The 13068-nt window shown below is 42.2% G+C and overlaps 1 long non-coding RNA gene across 3 annotated transcripts; it reads right to left on the bottom strand.

Annotated features, from left to right (window-relative positions):
- Positions 1-3453: 3453 nt before the first annotated feature.
- On the bottom strand, positions 3454-12355 carry LOC113612867 (uncharacterized). 3 transcript variants are annotated; one of them, XR_003430001.1, is made up of 4 exons: positions 12304-12355; positions 6586-6677; positions 5826-5915; positions 3454-3721 (listed from the first exon to the last, which is right to left on the bottom strand). It is a non-coding gene; the product is annotated as an uncharacterized LOC113612867 (long non-coding RNA). The 3 variants fall into 3 exon arrangements; XR_003429999.1 differs by having other exon boundaries at positions 6586-6680; positions 12304-12353; XR_003430000.1 differs by lacking the exon at positions 12304-12355 and adding an exon at positions 12117-12166 and having other exon boundaries at positions 6586-6680.
- Positions 12356-13068: the final 713 nt, after the last annotated feature.

Here is a 13068-nt window from a genome sequence, read left to right as displayed (position 1 = left end):
TTAACCCAGGGTCATTGAAAAGTCTCTAAAGCCCAGAGAGGAGGAATTGTTTCCCCAGACCATGTAGTAAGGAACATATTTTTCAGTACCTCACGTTAATGGAACCCCTCCCTTCCATATCTGTATATATATATTTTCTAGGCTCCACATTGAGATAATGTGTTCATTAACCTCACTGAAAAGGGGGGGAAATGAGAAAAATACACTGAAAAGGATACATTGAAAAGGATGGTCATTGCAGATAGGACATATAGCCAAAAGGCCACATTTAAGGGTACACTGGTGCCTGATTCAGACTCACACATGAAGATGCAAATAAGGATAAAGGAATTCTCTGCCCCAGTTCTGTCACCTTCTGAGTTATCAGGATGATGAAGCCACAGGAACAATGGGATTAATGAATGTCTCAGTTGAATTAGCCAGGCCTGATCCTATATATATCATAAAGGAAACGTTTAGTAAAATCAGATAGCTTCATTTCTATGAAAGCCTCAATGGTCCCTTAACTCCAACACATCTTCCTCCTCCAAAATAGCCCTTTCCTCCTTATGCAGAACTCTGTTCAAATATTTTTATCCTTTTTCATATAAAGTCTGTTTATTTCTCCTTGTATGAACATCAGGGGAAGATAGCATTTTAATAATCATGCGTGAGATATTTTTAAAGTATATAAATATTTGCCTTTCCATTTAAAAATGTTTGAAACTTTAAGATTAATGACTCAAAATACTAATATAAGTAGCTAAAGGAGTAATATGTGGGTTTGTTGATTTTAAATGATATATGAAGATCACAGGGAAAGACATTAATAGTACAACGGAACCATCCATTTTTTATTTCTATATTGAGCATTATTTTATCAAGGGAGTGACAATTGAGGGGTTTCTGGAAGTTTTAGTCCATAGCATCCTTAGCATAAGAAACAACTCCTTTTGACTTTGGAAATTTTTTATACAAATATAAGGGAAGTAACCAACCACTGTCCATGAAGAAAACTATCTATTCAAGGCTATCTTGAATTTCAGTTTAGGTCCCAGAGATTGGGTAGCAATGTGTATTTTTAAATAAATAGATTAGGCATATTCCTTGCCAGGGAGCATCTTTGAACAGCAATGGTTTCCTGGGCAGGAAATTAAGGCTGGAATGTTGGTGCCTCACACATGAAGATATGTAAGTTGAAGTAAGCAAGATTTGGAGGAAATGAATGAAAAACTATTGTGATGGTAGTATACTTTTAGAAAGCTAAGAGGATGGTTTCCATTCTTGGAATTAATTTCTAAAAGAATGAACTCTTAGAATAGTACGTGACCAGTGTTTAACCCTCCTGACCCAGCACCCTGAAGAATCCCCGTGAAGAAAAGAAACAGAAGTAGCTAGAGGAGTCCTGTGGTGTGATCACTAGGTTTTCTGCTGAAGGTAAACAGAGTGCTCCCCTTTGCACTACATAGGCAACAGAGCTGCATTTCCTATTATCAGTTCCTCACTGTTTCTGTCTCCTTTTATGCTCTAAATGGCGGGGGCTGGAAGACTTACAATTTCCCACAATCACTTGCAGGAAGAAGCTGAGGTAAATTCCACCAATGATAGGTTCTCCTATTTAGGGGAGATTTAGTTTTGCAGGGGCCTTTGCACTTGCCTGAAAATTGCTAGCCTTGGTGTTGGTGCATCCTTCAGAAGTGGTTTCCTGGGGTATTTGAAACTTTCTGATGAGGATTTTGTAAGCACTTGATTTCCTGTAGGAAACCACTTCCTGCTTTAAATACCTACAGGGCTTTTTGTTTGATGCCTGATTTTAGAACCCCAGGTCTCCTTGAATTCACTTAACCCTTAGAAAAATGACATTTCAGGAGCAGGACAATCAGGCTTTAGAGTTGTATCCTCTCACCCCAGAGTAGTGAAAGATGAAGAATAAAACGACATTTACAAGGAATTTGTTGGGCAGGTAGACCAATGAGAGAGAGACAGACAGAAACACAGACAGAGAGACAGAGACAGAGAGAGACAGAGTAAAAGGAATTATACTCGGGGGGGTTGGGGAAAAAAATTATTATACTCAATAAGAAATAATCAGAAACTTAAGAAACAAAACTACAAAAGAAATGCACAAGCCTAGAGATGAAGAAAACAAAAACTTTTGATACAATCAAGCTATTAAGAAAAATCAATAAAATTTAATAAATAACATATTAAAAAAAGAACAATAAAAATAAAATGAAAAAAAAAAAGAAGAAATGTGCCCCCAGAAACCGCAGGAGCACCTATGAAGAGAAAAAGAATATACAAACATAGAAAGTGACACACACCCCCAAAGAAACAGGTGCAGACAGAAAAGACCAACATCCCACAGATATTTTGAATATCACCTTAATAGACATCCACACAGTTTTACAAACACCAAAATGAATTGTGATTTCAACAGCTCTTTATCACAAATTATTATAATTATTAGACAATGAAGGGACTTTCCCAGACTATTTTAACTTCCCACTCAATGTGGAAATTCCTCACCTAACAGTTCTGAAAGGTTGCACCGGATTTTTCTTTAATATTTCTACTGACAGTTTGTTTCACCTCAGAACAATCTATTTCATGTCTCCAGTCCAGGTATCTCTCTCCTCTTCTCCCCTCCTCTCCTCTATCCTCCCCTCCTTCCCTTCCCCCAACTCCTTCTTTCTCTGTCTCCCACCCCCTCCTCCTCTTTCTTCTCCTGTCCATCCTTCCCCCGCCCCCTTCGCTTCCTCCGTGTCTCTCTCTCCCTGTCTTTCTCTTTCCGCCTCCCTCTCTCCCCACCCTCCTCCAGTTCCTTATATGCTTCTCCAACTAGAGATTCCAAGTAGATGCCTTAAAGACCCATCTGGATGAATGTACTGCACTTGGTCAAGAGAGGTGAACAGAGGTAAACAGGTAAACATGATAGGTAAAGCTGAGGGAGAATTATATCTAGGAACTTACATGAAAAGAAAACCTGATGTGGGAGAGGAGCGATAAAAATTAGTTTCACTTGATAATAAAGAAGAAATGTTTGGGGGCCATGAAGCTTTGGGTAGAAAAAGAAAATCTATAGAAATTCCTTCTCTGGGCATCTGTCTCTGTGAAACCATGTTCCATTCCAAGATGGGAGAGAAGCATGGCGCTGATATAAGAAAACAGCGCAATGTGGACAGAACATTTCAGAATGTTCAGATGAGTTTGCTACATGATCATCTTAGATGGAGAGAGAAAAGTCTCAGCTATGGTCCTGGATTAAGTGACCGCTTAGTCTTATAAGGACCATGAGTTTTTCTTCCCCTGCAAGAATGACTCTATATGTTGCTTTAGGAGAATAAGATAATGTAAGTCACTCACCTAGGATTTCACCTGGAAATAGGAAATTCTCTTGAGATTTAAGTTGAGTAAAAACAGTTGAGTGTAAGAAGCTATCAGTTCAACAAAAAATTCCTGGTAGCACAGAACTTTTCTGAGAGTCTCAGAATATTTATTATCTTTTTTTCCAGTATAAACACAGATAATGAGGGTCTCAGAAGACCTCCCCCATCTGAGATAAGATGTCACAGGACTCCTTGTAGGCTTAGCCACTCTCAAACTGATGGCCCAGGGGCACAGATCTCAGCCTCAGAATCCCTGGGCTCTCTTGCTACCCTCATGAATAGTGGGGCATCTTCTCTCATCTCATCTTCCTGCCCTCCAAGAACTTCTGTCCTTGGTGACTCCAGGGGACAGCCTGAAACAAGAAGAAAAGTGTTGGATTCTACCTGTGACCCGGAAGAATGAGAACACTCATTTTAGAGAGCAGGAATAATGGAAGAGATGCAGACTGTAAAAATTTCTGTATGTCATCAGACACTCAGAACCATCCTGCCACGACAGGACTTTATGACTCTTGGCCCATAGTCTGGGGAAAACCTGTAACAAGAGATTACTATTTCTCAAGGTGAATATACAAGAAATGGGAAGGAGGAAATCACAGCTCCAAAACAGTCAGTCCTCAGTGACAGACCAACCTTTTCTTTGTGACTTGTCCTGATTTCTGAAATATCTACGCAGATAATCCCAAACTTTATAATGCTTGTTATATAAGGGAGTTGCTACATGAGCTATAAAAAAAAGTCAGTCTTCACCAGAAGGCTTACAACTTTTCACCTTACACAGAAAAAAGAAAACAACAGCTTTCTAATCTGCTAATTAAAAAATATTATGGCTGAAGCTCTCGTGCTTCTATCTCTAAGGTCCTATGAGTTTCTAAAGAAATCTGGATTAACGTTCTCCCCCATCTAACCCAAGAAACTATGTATCTGTAAGGAAGGTCAATCTAGTATATTAGGGGCAATGGCCCTCGTAATGTAAGAAATGTCACAAAATGTTCATATTCTGGCATTTCACCAGACACTCTATACTTTGGTTCACATGCAGAATTAGTGCAAAAATCGTTTGACCGTGCATGGAACTAATATTCAAGTTTGAGAAATATGGTCATAGAAACACCACATCAGTGACTGAGAACAGGGGTGGAAGGGAGGTAACCACAGAAACCGAGATCTAGCCAGCCTCTGTGAGGACACAGAAATGCCTTGAAAAGGGCAAAGTCGATGTATGAGAGAGATAGGAACCCACTCAGATTTTCTACTCTCAGAAAGGATAGCTGTACTCTCTCCTTGGTCACTTAGAGAGGCCTAGGTGACAAACCTGTACCCCTCCACGAAGGAGATACCCACTTCACTCATTGCTGGAAAAGGAACAGTTTCAGACAAAGCCACTAATTTGACTTCTTTGAAATCATCACTTGGGGAATTGTGCTCTGACTTCGAACTCTAAGGCAGACAAGGGTCTCAAGGACAGTGGCAGAAGTGAAGTGCAACGTGCAATAGGGAAATGGAGACATTTATACAGATGATTGTGAGTTACAGTGACTTCATGCGAAGTTTGGGCCAATTGACTTAAACTTTTCCAACTACAACAATAAAGTATATATTCTCATTTATATAATGGCAGTGTTGGGTTAGACGCTCTGTTGCTTACAATTAAAACCATGTTCTACTTTATTTTACCTCAGAGAAACCCTGTAAAATAACCTTTTACAGACCAGGCATTTTAATTTTGTGAGAGGGAAACCTGGTCAGACTATCTGTAGGACATCTGACGTTCATATTGAAGGAGTGACAGGGTTGATTCAGAGAACCGAAGGAGTCCCCTCCCAGTGATGTCACAAGGGAGCCATAGAACAGCACGAAGAAGAAAGGAACTGCCCTTACCTGGAGAGGCAAGTCACCTGACATACAAAATCTGCAGGAATTAGGGCCAACAGGTGGTCAGAATGTCCCCTAGAAACATGGACTCTCAGCCTCCCCAGGGTGTTTGTATGATGATCTATCCCATCACTTATCCCTGTCGCAATGACAACTTTGTAACAAGTGCCTGGAGAAGAGGCACTTCTTCACTGTCCAGCATGGAAAAAAAAAAAGGGTAGCTTAATCCCTGAGTCACTCGAGAGGGAGAACCTTGATAAGAAGAGGAACATCACAAGCATAGATAGATGAGAAGGAGAAACCTTTCCACATACAGGAGTCCCTACATCATAAACCTATGTTTATTATGAAGGTAATGAGGAGTCAATGAGAGCTCAGAAGCAGACATCTGCTTGAAAAGTGTTCTCGCTAGAGAGAAGACTCAGAAGGCTTAGGCTGAACAGAACACGAGGGGGATGTCTCACTGAGCCCAGATTTGAGTTCGGGATTCTCGGATATCTAGCACGTGAACTGTGGGAGTAACTATAGAGCTGTCAGCTTATGGCCATGTGAACCCAAAGGTGAAGGGCAAAGAATACACACCTGGTCTTCCCAGATGATCCATCTTTATGCCATTGTTTTCTTTATCCTTATGGACAGCATTATGCAGAGAATACCTGCATCGGAGCAACACTAAGACAAAGCACACTGGGTCAGAGGTCATCTGGAAACTCCATATATCCCCAGGTTCCACAGGGTTCCTTAGATCCTTAAGCCTGGGCATTATGTAGGCTCAGACAGGGCCCCTGATATTTCCTCATACTCCACAGGTACACCAGGAATGGACTTCTTAGCCCAGTCCTGACCCGTGTTACCCAAGTACTTCTATCACATATAAGATTATAATTCTAAGACCTTTAGCCCTGGGTCATTGAGACCTTGGGGATCAGAGAAGACTAGACATTTTTCCTCGTGTTCCCCGCATTATAACATATTATATATAACATATATCATATAATATATTATACATATATAACATATGTAACATATTATATATAATATAACATATGTTATATATTATATAAAATATAACATGTAGTAATAACACCTTCTCCTCGCTCCATACACACGTTCCCTCATTATGGTTGGCCTGTGTCCTACAGCCCACCATGGTACTTACATTTCTTTACATGTTGGTCTATCTCAAATAAAAAGGAAGAAAACATGACAAAGAGAAAAAATACAAAGAGCATAGCAAACAAGGCATAGAGCCAAGGAACACCATTTGGGAATAAGCTGGCCCCTGGTACAACTTCTGCCATGGAGGTCTGAGGACGCGGAATTCTCTGCCCAGCTCTCTCACCTCCTAGGTGACACGGCTGATGAAGTCACAGCTTCCGGCACAATAGGACTCATGAAGGTCTGGCTGGGGATTGGCCAAGCCTCGTCCTATAACTGCTAGATAGAAACAAGTAATCTCAGGGAGCTTCACTTCCACCACAGCTCCACTGAACCCAAAATATTAGACAATCAGATTAGCTTGGCCAAGGTCAAACAGCTTGTGAGCAGCTGGTGTGGCACTGAAAGCTGGCTTGCTGAGCCCCAGCTCCAGGCCCTTTCCGGTGCCCACAGTGCTGCCTGCCTTGCTGCCTGCCCGGGCCTGTGTTCCAGCCTGGCACGGATCTCAACTCCTCATTCTCTCCCTCACCCATGCCCAGCTCATTTGTCACCCAGCCCTTCTGCTGCTAGTTTGCATTTTTTCATTCTTTCAAGGAGAACTGCTTCTCCCTCTCCTGGGTCTGGGGTCAGGGCTCTCCTAGGGCTGGTAGTGAGAGGCTGGCAGGCCTGCTAGCTGGCCGCTCAGTGGCTACTTCCACTGCTGGGGCCCATACTTGGATACCTCAGCCCTGACCCCCCCATGCTGCCTTCACCCTGTGCCTCCCTAGCCTCAAGGCCACCCCGAAGTAGAGGACTCACTTTCCTCTGCTTAGCTGGGCAGTAGGGGCTGCTGGGATGGCAACAGGAGACCTAAGAGTTAGAGGAGCCTGGGTCTCCCGTCTCTGCACTCCCAGGAGAGCCCGTCTCTTTCCCTAAAGCTTCCTGATTTAGGGCTCTCTGTGAAGGCCCAAAACGTACTGTGAGCTCCAGCCCCAGGGCCTCTGAGGGTAGATTTTACTACACATATTCAGAATGTCCCTCTCACTGCATCGGAACCATATCCATTCACAAAATGAAGAAACTATTTCCCTAGACTTCACAGCCCTAGAGCCAGTCTTACTCAGCAGAACAATGTCTAAATTGAAAAACCAAAAAAAAGGACAGATTTTCCCTGCCACAGGGAACACTGTCCCACCACCACTCCCCCGTACACACAATGATCTCAATTCCTGGTCTGAACTCAACCTTCTCTAAGGTGACTGACCAGTGCAGACCCACTGACAAGATGCTAATGTGGTTCCACAGTCTTTGCCAGCTCCCAAGACTTCTTATGTACCATGTCCGGAGCCCTCATGCCTCATCTCCATCTGCATGAGTGTGTGTTTCCTCTCAAGGTCCACAAACCCCCTATTTCTCAACAGAACAGCCAAGAGAAATCTCTGATACCAGGACACTGCCTAAGAACAAAAAATGTGCCCAGTGCAGGATTGAATAAGAAATATGAGGTCTAAATACTGCTTCTCGTCCAACTGAGGAAATAAAATCCCAGGTGGAAAAGGCAAGGGTCATTATGGACTGGACCATCGGGGAATACTTTATGGAACATTAGAGAAGAATAATAACCTTTAAGCAAATGCAACCGAAAGGAAATTATCTGTTGAGAATCAGAATGACTTCCTGATTCTAAGGGATGTAAACAGGAAATGAAGATGCCTATGTGCCTTTATTGGCTTTATTTTTGGCTGAGTCTCAGATATTAAAATTCTCTAAGTTTTTTTTTTAACTTATCAAGGTAAGAACTAATGTTTAAAAGCTGAAACAAAGAAAAAGTGTTCAGACTATTTTACTCTTATCTTTGCTAATAACTACACTGCAATAAAATCTACATGATTGTGTTGTTTTGTTTTGTGTTGACATCTTCACACAGAAAGGTTCACGTTTTTGGGTTAAAACAACACTCATTGGCTCCAGCACATCTTTCTCCTCCTAATAAAGCTCTTTCCTCCTTATGCAGAACTCTGTTCAATTTTCTATTCTTTTTCATATAAAGTCTGTTTATAACCCCTTGTGTAGGAAAAAATCAGGAAAAATGCAATTTAAATAATCCTAAGTGAGGAGGCTTTAAAAAAGCAATATAGCATTTGCCTTTATTCTTTTAACAAACCGGGGATTTTAAATCTGGAGTTTCATTTAATGATTCAAAATATAAATATAAGTAATTAAGGAGAACAAAGAACAAATAAGAACAAAGAACAAATACAGGAACAAAGAAGTTAAAGTAGTATAGGAAATGGTATAGGACATATATGCACTACCAAATGTAAAATCAATAGCTAGTGGGATGCAGCCACAGAGCACAGGGAGATCAGCTCAGTGCTTTGTGACCACCTAGAAGGATGGGATAGGGAGGGTGGGAGGGAGGGAGACACAAGAGGGAAGAGATATAGGGATATATGTATATGTATAGCTGATTCACTTTGTTATAAAGCAGAAACTAACACACCATTGTAAAGCAATTATACTCCAATAAAGATGTTAAAAAATAATAAAAGATATTGGGCTTCCCTGGTGGCGCAGTGGTTGAGAGTCCACCTGCCAATGCAGGGGACACGGGTTCGTGCCCCGGTCCGGGAGGATCCCACATGCCGCGGAGCGGCTAGGCCCGTGAGCCATGGCCGCTGAGCCTGCACATCCGGAGCCTGTGCTCCACAACGGAAGAGGCCACAACAGTGAGAGACCCGCGTACCAAAAAAAAAAAAAAAAAGAATATACAACTTTTAGCAAGTACAGTAGATCCTCCTCATTCATGGACTCCAATATCTGTGAATTTGCCTATTTGCTTAAATTTATTTGTAACCCCCAAATCAACATTCACAGTCACTCCCTAACATGCACAGGGTGGCAAAAAAAATTTGAGTCACCTAGACAAGTACATCATCAGCTGGGGTCAATCCAGGTGGCACTCTGCCTTCTTGTTTCATCTCTCTTATTGTAAACAAGGATCCCGTCCAGGAGGATCCCACATGCCGCGGAGCAGCTGGGCCTGTGAGCCATGGCCGCTAAGCCTGCGCGTCCGGAGCCTGTGCTCCGCAACGGGAGAGGCCCCAACAGTGAGAGGCCCGCGTACCACAAAAAAATAATAATAATAATAATTAATAAATAAAAAGGTTTTTAAAAAATAGAACCTCTTTATATTTTATTTTCTTTAGAATTTTTTTCCAGATTTGTTGAGATATAATTAACATATAGCATTGTGTATATGTAAGGTATACAACATAATGCTTTGATACATGTACATATTTTGAAATGATTACAATAAGTTTAGTAAAGGCTTCCACCACCTCACATAGTTACCTTTTCTTTCTTCTTGTGTTGAGAACATTTAAGATCTAGTGTGTAAGGGCAACTTTCAAGTACATGATATAGTGTTGTTAACTACAGACACCATGTTGACATTAAATTCCCAGAACTTATTCATCTTATAGCTGGGGGTTTGTACCCTTTCACCACCATTTCTCCATTCTTCCACTCCCCCAGCCCCTGGGAACCATCATTAACTCTATTTTTAAGAGTTTAACTTTTTTTAGATTCCACAAATAAGAGATATCATAAAGTAGTTGTCTTTCTCTGCCTGGCTTATTTCAATTACCATAATGCCCTCAAGGTCCTTTCATGTTGTCACAAATGGCGGGATTTCCACCTTTTTTATGCCTGAATTATATTCCATCATATACATGTACATTCTATTCTCTTATCCATTCACCTGTTGATGAACACTTTAATTGTAGTTTCCATATCTTGGCCATTGTGAATAATGCTGCAATGAACATAGGAGTGAAGACATCTCTTTGAGATACTGATTTCATTTCCTTTGGATATACACCCAGAAGCTGGATTGCTGAATCATATGGTGGTTCTATTTTTATTTTTTTGAGGAACCTCCATACTCTCCATAATGGCTGCATCAATGTGCATTCCAACCAACAGTGCACAAGGGCTCCCTTTTCTTCTCAGCCTCACTAAAACTTGTTGTCTCTTGTCTTTTTGATGATAGCCACTCTAACAGGTGTGAGGTGATGTCTCATTGTGGTTTTGATTTGAATCTCCCTGATGATTAGTGATAGTATCTTTTCATGTATTGGGTTGGCCAGAAAGTTCATTTGGGTTTTTGTAACGTCTTATGGAAAAACCCAGATGAACGTTTTGCCAACCTAACACCTCTTGGCCAGTTGTATGTCTTCTTTGGAAAAATGACAATTCAACTCCTTTGCCCATTTTTTAATTGGATTTTTTTTGGGCTATTAAATTGTACGAGTTTTTAGTATAATTTAGATTCTAACCCCTTACCAGATAGATGATTTGCAAATATTTTCTCCCACTCCATAGGTTGCCTTTTCATTTTGTAGACTGTTTGTTGTGCAGAAACATTTTAGTGTTATATAGTTCACTTGTTTATTTTTGCTTTTTGTTGTTTGTGCATTTAGTGTCACAGCCAAAAATTGGTGTCAAGACCAGAGTCTATGAACATTTTCACTATATTTTCCTCAAGGATTTTTACAGTTTCAGGTCTTATATGTAAGCCTTTAATCCATTTGTAGTTAATTTTAGTATAAGGATATAATATCGGGGTCCTGTTTTATTCAGGATGATTTGCTTGTGAATATCAAGTTTTACCAACAGCATTTATTGAAGAGACAATTGCTTCCTAATTGAGTGTTCATGGCACCCTTGTCAAAAATTAGTTGGACACTTGTAAGAGAACAATTTCCAATAGAATGAACATAAATGACCCAACAATAGCATGCCAGTAGCTGTAGAAATTGGTAAGCCACTTAAAAAAATTCATTTGTTGAAATCTACAAAATATACACATATTATACCCTATAACCCAGAATATTCCAAAGAGTATACTCCTAAGAAAAACTTTCATCAATTTTGGGTAATAGTGGCTGATATGAATATCTTTTTATATGTATTTCGGTAGATAAACTCATTTTTTCTTCCCTATTATACAGCTCTGACACCAGTTCTACTTATAATAGCAAAAAACTAGAAATAATTCAATGTCCAAAATGCAAATAAATAGCGATAGAGACTTGCATTAGAATACTAGATAGCAATTTTTTTTAAAAACTGCTACATGTAGTAACTTATTTGAATTTCACAGACATACTATTTTGTAAAAGAAGCCAGGCCAAAAGAAATTCTCACTGTTCAAACTGCTCAACCACAGGAAGAACTAATCTATGGTGATAAAAGGTCGGTACATATAGTGGTAGGCAGGGAAAGCAGGCATGAGAGTGCCTTCTCTGGCGTAGAAAATATTCTTTATCTAGCAAATACATATATGGGTATATAGTTATGTATCCGTTCTTTAGTTGTACACTTAACATTTGTGAAATTTACTCTATGCAAGTTTATAACTCCATAAAAAAGTAAAATTAATATTGTACTAGGCTTTTTAAATGAGCTGGGGATTTTTTCCCTCTATTTTCTGCTGCTTCTCTTTTTTAAATTTAGGGGGGAGTTGAGGAAGATGGAAGAGTAAGACGCGGAGATCACCTTCTTCCCCACAGATACATCAGAAATACATCTACACGTGGAACTGCTCCTATAGAACACCTACTGAACGCTGGCAGAAGACCTCAGCCCTCCAAAAGGCAAGAAACTCCCCCACGTAACTGGGTAGGGCAAAAGAAAAAAGAATAAACAGAGACAAAAGAATAGGGACGGTACCTGCACCAGCGGGAGGGAGCTGTGAAGGAGGAAAGGTTTCCACACACTAGAAGCCCCTTCGCGGGCGGAGACTGCGGGTGACGGAGTCGGGGAGCTTCGGAGCCGCGGAGGACAGCACAGCAACAGGGGTGCGGAGGGCAGAGCAGAGAGTTTCCCGCACAGAGGATCGGTGCCGACCAGCACTCACCAGCCCGAGAGGCTTGTCTGCTCACCCGCCGGGGCGGGCGGGGCTGGGAGCTGAGGCTCGGGCTTCGGTCGGAGCGCAGGGAGAGGACTGGGGTTGGCGGCGTGAACACAGCCTGCAGGGGGTTAGTGCGCCACGGCTGGCCGGGAGGGAGTGCGGGAAAGTCTGGAGCTGCCGAAGAGGCAAGAGACTTTTTCTTCCCTCTTTGTTTCCTGGTGCGCGAGGAGAGGGGATTCAGGGCGCCGCTTAAAGGAGCTCCAGAGACAGGCGCGAGCCGCGGCTAAAAGTGCGGACCCCAGAGACGGGCATGAGAAGCTAGGGCTGCTGCCGCCACCAAGAAGCCTGTGTGCGAGCACAGGTCACTCTCCACACCCCCCTTCCGGGGAGCCTGTGCAGGCCGCCACTGCCAGGGTCCCGGGATCCAGGGACAACTTCCCCGGGAGAACGCACGGCGCGCCTCAGGCTGGTGCAACGTCACGCCGGCGCAACGTCACGCCGGCGCAACGTCACGCCGGCCTCTGCCGCCTCAGGCTCGCCCCGCCCTCCATGCCCCTCCCTCCCCACCGGCCTCAGTGAGCCAGAGCCCCCGAATCAGCGGCTCCTTTAACCCCGTCCTGTCTGAGCAAAGAACAGACGCCCTCCGGCGACCCACACGCAGAGGCGGGTCCAGATCCAAAGCTAACCCCGGGAGCTGTGCTAACAAAGAAGAGAAAGGGAAATCTCTCCCAGCAGCCTCAGGAGCAGAGGATTAAATCTCCACAATCAACT

Source organism: Aethalodelphis obliquidens, unplaced genomic scaffold (genome assembly GCF_003676395.1).
Source record: "Aethalodelphis obliquidens isolate GAN/ISIS:26980383/991018 unplaced genomic scaffold, ASM367639v1 scaffold83, whole genome shotgun sequence".
Taxonomy (NCBI): domain Eukaryota; kingdom Metazoa; phylum Chordata; class Mammalia; order Artiodactyla; family Delphinidae; genus Aethalodelphis; species Aethalodelphis obliquidens.
This window is presented reverse-complemented; position numbering and strand designations above follow the sequence as displayed.